This window comes from Balaenoptera borealis, assembly GCF_965194805.1.
Source record: "Balaenoptera borealis genome assembly, chromosome: 5".
NCBI classification, from domain to species: Eukaryota; Metazoa; Chordata; class Mammalia; order Artiodactyla; family Balaenopteridae; genus Balaenoptera; species Balaenoptera borealis.
Window position 1 is genome coordinate 51,396,581 of NC_138862.1, and position 10,724 is coordinate 51,407,304.

At 38.9% G+C, this 10,724-nt stretch overlaps 1 pseudogene across 1 annotated transcript; it reads left to right on the top strand.

Annotated features, from left to right (window-relative positions):
• Nucleotides 1–2,527: 2,527 nt before the first annotated feature.
• Nucleotides 2,528–8,568, top strand: LOC309628801 (uncharacterized protein NKAPD1 pseudogene; annotated as a pseudogene). Its single transcript, XR_014249480.1, has 2 exons — nt 2,528–6,177; nt 6,716–8,568. The product of XR_014249480.1 is annotated as an uncharacterized protein NKAPD1 pseudogene (transcript).
• The last annotated feature ends 2,156 nt before the right edge of the window (nt 8,569–10,724 follow it).

Here is a 10,724-nt window from a genome sequence, read left to right on the forward strand (position 1 = left end):
AGTAATAAAAGTAAAAATTAGGTTTACAACTATTTAATATATATATATATGTATGTGTGTGTCCCAGTATTTGAGGGTGTTCCAAGGCTTATAACTGTCCCAAAGGGGAGGATATCAGCACTTATATTCAGGTTGACTGGAAGTCATACTCTCAGGCATCAAGTTTTTAAAAGTATGCAAATATATACAGTTCTGCGGGACTGCAAGCATAGCTCCTCTGGCTACCAGAACCAGGTGATCTAGAGGTGTCTCTTGAGCAGCAGTCACAAAAACTGGGGATCAGATGAGTATATAAGCTCCTTTCTGGGTGATACAAGCAAGCTGAGCAAAGCAGAAGGAGAGAACCAAGATGGTGTCCACAGCCTCTGTTCCTTGAGAGCAGCTCCATACCACTAGATGTGTGCCAAACCTGAAGCCTGCCCCTCAGGCTGAAGCTCCAGGACAAGCGAAGAGGCCTCCCTCACAGAAAAACCACGAGGTGTGGCTCAGTCGGCCGTCCATGCTGTGCCCTGGGGGTTGTAGCCTGCCAAGAACTGTCTCTCCAATGCCAGCCCTAGCCACCAGGTAATCAAGGGCTCTCCCCTGGGCAGCAGCTGCAAAAACTGAGGCACCAGATATAAAAACCAGAGCACCAGACATGTATAAAGCCTCTCTCCAGGAGACATCGGCACTCTGGAGTGTGGCAGAGGGTGAGAGCATAGAAAGTTCCTGCCTCCGAGGTCTCTGGAAAGGATTACAATCAGCCCCTAGATGTGTCATTAGAAGCCTGCCCTTTAAGCTACAGTCATAAAGGTTAGCTAATGGGGGCTTCCCTGGTGGCGCAGTGGTTGAGAATCTGCCTGCCAATGCAGGGTACTCGGGTTCGAGCCCTGGTCTGGGAAGATCCCACGTGCCGCGGAGCAACTGGGCCCGTGAGCCACAACTACTGAGCCTGCGCGTCTGGAGCCTGTGCTCCGCAACAAGAGAGGCCGCGATAATGAGAGGCCCGCGCACCGCGATGAAGAGTGGCCCCCGCTCGCCGCAGCTAGAGAAAGCCCTCGCACAGGAACGAAGACCCAACACAGCCATCCATCCATCCATCCATCCATCCATCAATCAATAAAAAGATTAGCTAATGGGCCTCCTTCACAGAAAGACCAAGCTGCTGGGTCTGTTGCCTCTTGGGGGTGGGAGCTGTTAAAGGACACCTTTTCTGTCGGTTACAGTCCTGAGCGACCCACGAGCATAAGCCCCACTAGCCACCAGAGTCAGGCATTGTAGAGGTGTCTCCTGGCAGCACTTGCAAACATCAGGACACCAGACAAGGGTACATTCGAGCTCCCTCCTGAGTGACACCGATTATTACAGTCCCATGTGACCAGGAACACAGGCTCCCCTGGCCTCCAGATGCAGATGAACAAGAGGCATCCCCTGCACAGCAGCCACAAAAATTGGAGTACCAGGTACATGTAAAAGCTTCCTTCTGGGAGATACTGGTGCTCTGGAGCACAGCAAAGGGAGAGTGCAAACAGGGCATCTGCCAGTCTCTGTCCCGGAGAGTGTTCCAGGAGGCGCCTAGATGTGTGTGTTAAACTAGATGCCTGCCTCTCAGCCACACACATTAATGTAAGCAGGTGAGCTTCCTTCACCTTAAGTGTTGGTTCGATTGGCTGCCTCTGAGCTGGACCCTGGGGTTGGTGAATCTGAGCACCTGAGCCCTTTAAGAGTGGTTTATCAGATCGCTAGAGTCTTGTGGGTCTTGGGACACAAGCCCCACTGGTTTTCAAAGTTAGTTTTCAAGGCTCGCATCTCAAGTATATGTCTTAAAAGTTGGGATGCTCAATGTGGGGTGAGAACATTTCGTTCCTCTGGGAGCAGCTCCGGGTTTTGAGTTTCCTCCTGGTTGTGGGTCACTGTGCCAGGAGTAAGGTTCACGGCAATATTGTGGCCCAGACTCTCCCACTGGCTTATTTTTCCTTCTCATTTCCCGACCTGTAGCCATCACTGTCAGCCTTTAGGTTTTTAAAGAGGAAATTGTTCCATATGTAGCTGAAGACTCAGTATGTCTATGGAAAGAGGTAAGTTCAGGATCTTCCTGCATTGCCATCTTGAACTGACACTCTCCCTACCACATTTGATAAAGCTTAGATCCCAAGAGAATAATTGAAAACCCTTTTGGGGATGCCGGTGATGATGCACATATTCACATTAGAATTTCTGTTAAAAAAATCCATGGGTTTCCCTGGTGGCGCAGTGGTTGAGAGTCTGCCTGCCAATGCAGGGCACACGGGTTCGAGCCCTGGTCTGGGAAGATCCCACATGCCACGGAGCAGCTAGGCCGGTGAGCCACAATTACTGAGCCTGCGCGTCTGGAGCCTGTGCTCCGCAACAAGAGAGGCCGTGATGGTGAGAGGCCCGCGCACCGCGATGAAGAGTGGCCCCCGCTTGTCGCAACTAGAGAAAGCCCTCGCACAGAGACGAAGACCCAACACAGCCAAAAAAATAAATAAATAAATAAACAAAGTAAACAATGCGTTTAAAAAAAAATACATTAAAAAAAAAATCCATGCTGTTTGGAAAGTTTCTTATGTTTAACACGTGTACATCCTTAGTTACAACACATGTCTTGAGCTGTTGCTTTGTCACAGGTCTTCACAGAAGTTTGTTAGGTTAGATAAGAGAATATACTGGTACTAGGACTATTCAAAGACAAAGAAGCAAAATAAACATTTGCTAAATGTTTATTGCTGTTCCTCACTCGAAGGTATAGGAAAAGTTATAGGAATATTTGACATATTGTTAAACAAGTTGCAGAGCAGTGTAGGTGTTGTAAAACTTGGGTGGTGAGTTAGATGAGGTGTGAGTTACTGGTAATGGGCAATTACTAGTCATGTTGGTAATTAAACAGAAAATGAAATATTGGTGTTTCCCTACAGATAGTTTGAGAAGCACTGTCTTTGTAATTGTGGTTTGATTTAGGAATGTCACATGCTAGTGTAAATATTTTAAGTCTGTTTCTAAATAGAATATTAATAGAAAGAGTAAACAATGTGATGTGAGATTTTGGTGGGGGGAGGTAAGCCAAATCTAAATATGATGTCTAAAATACAGATAGAAATGGTTTGCCTTAATAGGCATTTCTGAAGAGTTGTTAAAATTTTAATGTGGTATAAATAATATAACAAATATTATTAAATATTTGTTGAATATCTTCATAGCTCATTCAAAACACAGTGCAGTTTTTTGTTTGTTTTTTTTGGTTTATGTGGAACTTATTAAAGATGAAGATGGGGCAAAAATACCATTTTTTACGGATGACCTGAAGCTAAGTATATTTATTTATTTTCTATAATCCTTATCTCAACTGATCACTGTGCCAAAATCTTTCATAACATTCTACTTCAAACATCTAAAGGGACAGGTCTTCAGTTCATGCAAGAGATACACTCATTGCAGAGATATGATAATGGCATCTATATGTTTGGTACTTTAATAATAACAAATAACTTTTACCTATATTATTCCATATGATTCTCACAAAAATTCTGCAACACAGGGAAGTACTTGTTTCCATTTTTATGGAGGAAGAAATCAGCACTAAATGACTGGTGAGACTAAGGCAGAAAAGGAAGTGGTTGAACAAAACAATCAGCCAACAAGTTGACATCACCACATACAGATCACCACATCAAGCAACAGCAGAATACATATGTTTGTCAAGCCCTCATGGAACAGTCTACAAGACTGAGAATATCCTGGGCCATAAAATAAACCTCAAGAAATATAAAAGAATTGAAATAATTCAGAGTATATTCTATGATAATTGAATAGCTTAACATATGAATTAGCATTTCTGTTTCAATAACAGAAAGGCTGCAAAATATGCAAATACTTGGAAATTAAACAAATACACTTTTAAATAATCTACAGGTCAAAGGAGAGGTCTCATATACTTTACAATAAATTATGAAATATATGGAACAGAATGGAATGAAAATACAACATACCAAAATATATGAGATCCAGCTAGAGTAGCACAGAGAAGAAAATATGCAATACTAACCTTTTGCCCTTAAAAAGAGAAAATGTCTCATTTCAATAATCTTAGTTACTACCTCAAGAAACTAGAAGGGAAAATAAACTTAAACCAAATAGAAAAAAATAAAATTATATAAGAGAAGAAATCAATTTCATTATATATCATTCCATTTATATAATGTTCTTGAAACTTCAATAAAAAAGCAAGAATGACAGAAATAAGAGACAAACCACCAATAGTAGGAATGAAAACAGAGGCTACTGCCATAGATTTTGAAGCCAATAAAAATTATAAGGTAATATAAAACAACTTTATGTTCATAAATATGACAACTTAAAAGAACCAAGTACTCAAAACCCACAAACTATCAAAACTCATCCAAGATGAAACAGACAACCTGAATAGTTCTATAATCAATAAAGACATTTGATTTGTAATTACAACTCCTGAAAAACAAATATCCAAGCTCACATGATTTCACTGAATAATTCTGCCCAGTATTTAAAGAAAAATTTAAACCAATCTTATGTAATCTCTTCCAAAAAATACGAGAGGGAATACTTCTCAACCCATTTTATGACACTCATTTGATACCAAAACCAGGCAAAGACAGTAACAAAAAAAGAAAAACTACTATCTCATGAACTAAGACCAAAGAAATCATCAATGAAATATAGCTAATCAAATCCAGGAAAGAATAAAAAGAATTACACAACATGAGTAAGTGTGACTTATTCTACATATGCAAGAATGGTTTGGCATATGAAAAATCAATTAATGTAACCTAAGATAACAAGCTAAAAAGAAGTCATTTTCCTATGAATTGATGCATAAAAAACATTTGACAAAATTCAACACACATTCAATATAGAAAATCTCAATAAACTAGGAACAGAGGAAAGCTTCATTAATTTGATAAAAAGAATTTACAAAAATCCTACAACTAACATCATACGTTAATAGTGAAAGACTAAATGCTTTCCATCTAAAATTGAGATCTAAATGTCCATTCTCATCTTTCTTATTCCACAGAGTACTGGAAGTTCTAGCCAAATAAACAAAGCAAAAAACAAACAAATAAATAAGTAAAATGCATATAGATTGTAAAAAATAAATTCTACTTACAGATGGCATGATTGTCTATGTAAAAAATCCCAAAATATCTACAAAATCATTCCTAGAAATAATAACTGAAGTCAACAGAGTGGCAGGACCCAAGTTCAGTGTGAGGCTGAGTGAAAAGCATAATCTCAAAATGTTATATTCTGTATGATTCTATTTATATAACGTTCTTGAAATGACAAAATTATAGACATGGAGAAGAGATAGTAGTTGTCAGGCCTCTATAGGGTGGAGAGGAGGAAGGTGGCAGTGGCTATAAAAGTGTAGCAAGAAGGATCCTTATAATAGAACTTTTCTGCATCTTGTCTGTGGTGGTGATCGCACAAGTCTACAAATGTGATAAAATTATGCAGAAGTAAATACACACGCACAGGCAGACACACGTATACACACACATGAGTAAATGTAAAACAAGTGAAATCTTTGTAAGACTAAGATTGGACTACATCAATGTCAATTCCCTGGCAAGATGTTACAATTGGGGGATAGTTATATCTGGTTACTTTGTATTACTTCTTACAAGTGCATGTCAATCTAAAATTACATGAAAATTAAAAGTCAAAATATAAAGGAAAAGGTTTTGTCAACTTTTGCAGAGTTGCTGATGGATGGAGGAAGAAATGAAACCTGTGTTTAATCACTTCTACACTGACTCTTGTCCCTTCGCAATGGAGAGCACTCACGACAGGTGATGATATAAAATTTGAAACAATTGTCCTTATTACTAGTTATTTGCCTGGACCAATGTTATTTTTATGAATTCTTATAAGTAACTGAAAAGACATAAATAATATTATAAAACTGCAATAGTTAAGGAAGAAAAAGCATAGGGGAGCTATAGAAGAAAGCTGAACCAGTAAGTATTCTTTCTTATGCATAAAATCTTAGAATGTGGAAGTTAACACTGAATGCCATGTGCACAGTTACTGTACTGCTGATGCACTTGTATTTTCTTTCTTTTCTGGATGACATAGAACTATGGATGTTTTTAATTATTACGAATTATCTTTGCCCGCCACGCGAGGCTGCGGCGCACGGTATGGGTGTGTTTGTGTGTGTTTGTGTGGGGAGGGCGTTTGGAGGGAAGGTTACCGGGAGCTCCGTGGCCACTGGGGGGCAGGGGTCCCGGTGACGAAGATGGGGGTATTTTCTCTGTCTTCCACTTGGAAGCCTCAACCCCCCCTTCAGCCACTCTAGATACATCTTGGGGCCCAGTCGAGGGTCGTACCCGTCCGAAGTGTCCCCATCCTTTTTGGGGAGCAAAACCCAACCCCCCGGTCCATCCCAGAGGAACGTGAGCGGGGAATGCCCCAGCCAACCTGGCCGTCCGGATTCCGAGCCGGAGCAACCTCCGGCCTGAGTTCGGAGAGATATTTGCCTGTCGGCCTGGGCTGGGGGAAAGGCGGCCGTGGCCTGGGCCACGGGTGAGGGCGGAATAACCGGTGGGAAGGCTGCGTTTTCACGAAAGACACGGGTGAAGCTGCAGAGCTGCCTTTGCTTGGCTTCTGTGTCGGAGGAGATCTTGTAACGGAGTGGTTCTTCGTCTCACACTAACAAGATGCCTGATTTCCTCAGGATCGAGGGATTGAAGAATATCCCGAGTTCCCTTGGGGAAAGTCCTCCTGCGGAACGTCATCCGGCACACAGATGCTCACAATAAGATTCAGGAGGAATCAGATATGTGGAAAATAAGAGAGCTGGAGAAACAGATGGAAGATGCGTACCGGGGGACGAAAAGGAAAATGTTACCCAGCAGTTCAAGCCGGATGCGTAGTGATGGTTTTGATGAAGAAAGTCAAAGAGACTATTGGAGGTCAAAGAATGAAATTTCTGGGGCACTGGATGATGATTTTCTTAAGGCTAAATCCTGGAACAAGAAGTTACATGATTATGAAGCTAACATGCCAGACAGATGGGGTCATAGTGGATATAAAGAGTTATACCCTGAAGAATTTGAAACAGACAGTAGTGATCAGCAAGATATTACCAATGGGAAGAAAACATCTCCCCAGGTAAAATCATCTACCCATGAATCTCACAAACACAAGAAGTCAAAGAAATCCCACAAAAAAAAGCAGAAAAAAAAAGTCACACAAAAAACAGAAGAAAAGCAAAAAGGAAGCCACAGATATAACAGCAGATTCCTCAAGTGAGTTCTCAGAAGAAACTGGGGCTTCTAGTACCAGGAAAAGGAAACAACCACATAAGCGCAAGAAAAAAATCCAGGAAAAAATTTCTCAAGAAATCTGCTTTATTCTTAGAGGCAGAGTGTGACACTTCCCAGTCAGATGATTCTGCATCCAGCAGTTCTGAGGAAAGTGAGGAAAGAGACACTAAGGAAACCAAAAGGAAAAAGAGAGATAAAAAAGCCCACATCCCTGTAGTTAACAATGAAGTACAGGAGAGGACAAACAAACGCACAAATTGGAAAGTGGCTACAGATGAAAGGTCTGCCGAGAGTTCAGAGGATGACTAAATGAGAAAGAAACGTGCTTCCTGCATGACTCTGGATATTTACAGCTCTTACACCTTGGGGATTTGCCAGTGACTCTATTGCTCAGCACAGGGGGCCTGAGGTCAGAGCTGTCCTGTGCCATCTATATACATTCTGACAGACTTCTTGGTCTTCTATTTTGGCCTGTTAAACTTGATCCTCTTATTGTTAATAGGGAATCGGTTATTTTGTTATGAAGGTTTCTTGAAGAGATTATTTTTTGTGATTAATCACATTTAACGTAGAGTGCATATGCAGCAAATTAAAGGACCCGGAAAGCTGAATCCAAAAAAAAAAAAAAAAAAAGAATTATCTTTAATTTGAAAATAGAAAGAGAGAAAATTATCTATGGTATCTGTGTATATTCATTGTCCATTGCTTCTATAACTAATTACCACAAACTTAGTGGCTTCAACAATACAAATATATTATCCTATACCTATGGTGATCAGAAATGTATCCCACTTGCTATAAGTCAAGATACTGGCTGGGCTGTGTTGCTCCTAGATGCTCTAGGGAGGATTCCATCCCTTGGTTTTTCTAGCTCCTAGAGATTGTCTGCATTTCTGGGCTCATGGCCCCTTCCAGAAACGGCATCACTCCGATTTCTGCTTCTGTCGTCACACCTCCTTCTTTGACTCTAACCCTCCTGCCTCTCTTTTATGAGGATTCTTGTGATTACATTGGGCCCATCTGTATTATTCAAGGTAGTCTTCCCAACTCAAGATTCACAAATTAATCACACCTGTAAAGTCTCTTTTGCCACTTAAAGTAACATATTCACAGGTTTCTGGACATCTTTGAGGGGGCATTGTCCTGTCTACCACATGGGTAAATAGATAATAAAATCTCACATTTCAAAATATAAATTCAAGGCTGGGTCTCCACTGAGTCAACTCTATGAAATATTTCATGACTTAAAAGTACATCTCTACTATACACAAAATAGATAAACAATGAGGTCCTACTGTATAGCACAGGGAACTATATTCAATACCCTGTAAAAAAAAACATAATGTAAAAGAATATGAGAAAGAATATGTATATATATATATACATATATATATATGTATAACTGAATCACTTTGCTATACACCAGAAACTATCACATTGTAAATCAACTGTACTTCAATTTTTAAAAGTTGGTCTTCTTTTTTGACTCAGCCAGAATTTGGTATTATATCTCATTCCATGTAGTAATCAACATTATACAGCATATGAATCTGAAATGACAGGCAATTCTTTCTTTAAGTTAAAAAAACTTGTTATTATTGAATCGTAATCCTTACAAATGGATATACTGACAAAACCCTGAATATGTTGGATAATCAGCAGGGATTTCATTATGTGAAACATTTTCTATTAATTTTTATATTTTGAGAAAATAAAGTGTAAGACTGCATAATCTAGCATAAATAAACATATATGGACTAATATCCTTGCATAATAGTTTACACAGGATAATTTCTCATTATGAATGCAACACTGCATAACATGTTTAATAATTGAATAATAAAATATTTTCAACCAGAATGATGAATGTTGTATCTGCAGTCATTAAAATTCCAACTTTTATGAATGATTCATAATTCTAAGGGTAATTACTGAATTTCACCCTTTTCCTGCTTCAGATAAAAAGAAACCTTGGATCTTCTTCAATGACAAACTATTCTACCATATTCTTATGCATCAAATTTCTAAAAACAACTATGATTGTTAACTCTCTTCTGATCATGTGGCTAAAATTAATGATTTATGAAATATTGGTTTTTCATCTTCATTTCATTAATAATTAATAATGTGGACCGAAAAAGCAAAAAAAAAAATGTCCCTGATGTGCCAACTGTAGTGGTTTATATGATATCTGCATAACAAAAAGCCTGTTATATATGTGAAGTGTATCTACTTCTAAGGATTAGGCACTGCACGCCATTGCCATTTCACTCTAGCTCTTTAACCCCTCTTCTAAAGTATTGCAATATATCTGGTTAATGAGGCTCATACTGTTAGGAGTTTCTGTTTGTGATTCTATTTGAAGTCAGAGGATTTCCCTGAGGAAACTGCGTTTTGATCCACGTGTCCAAAAAAAAAAGCATTTTGATAGTTTGATCATGTACTGAATATTTTTATTAGAATTAAAGGTAGTAAGAAATTTGTTCCTATTTTAGCGTTTTGAGGCACACAGAATCAAATTCATTTACAATTTTATTTAAGATGATAGGCATTTGCGTAGGGAAGTATTAAATGTAAATAAGGAACTTAAAATGATTCACAGCATTTTGATCTAATGACAATTGAAGAAACACTCAAATTATTCCTTTTGGCCTACTGGATGATTTTTTAAAATAAAAATGATACATTTTTTTGGAGGAGGGGATGTCACCGTCTTATAATTTTGTATACTCACTACATTGGTAACTTCTGTTTCAGAGTAATGATGACATCATCCAATAAATCTAATAGAAGAGGGAAGAATTTTTCTTGTAGTCTTTCTACCAAAGACTGACATGAACTTTCCCTCTAACAGCAGATGTTGCCTTTCTTTCATTCCCTTCCTTTCTTCCTTCCTTCCTTCGATCCTTTCTCCTTCCTTTTCTCCCCTCCTCCACCTCCTACACTTCTCCTCTTCCCCTTTGTCTTCTTTTTCTTCTTTTTTATTGAGCCTTTCCCTTTCTCCTCAGTATTACCAATATCTTTACTCCTAAAGACTTGTCTATGTATGGTTGGTAGGCCTTAATTGTAAACACTGCAATTATTCTGGCGAGTCAAATAAACATAGGTAAGAGGATGAGAAAATGTGCTGTGTGGATTATCTAAAATCCTATACAGATTTTATAGGTGATCAGATATACAATCCTATCTACCATATTTTTCAGATATACAATCAGATATACAATCAGATATACAATCCTATCTACCATATCAGATATACAATCCTGATATGGATCAGATATACAATCCTATCTACCATAGGTAGATAGGACTGTGATCAGATATACAATCAGATATACAATCCTATCTACCATAGGATTATGGTAGATAATCCTATGGTTTTAGGATCAGATATAAAATCCTATCTACCATATTTTT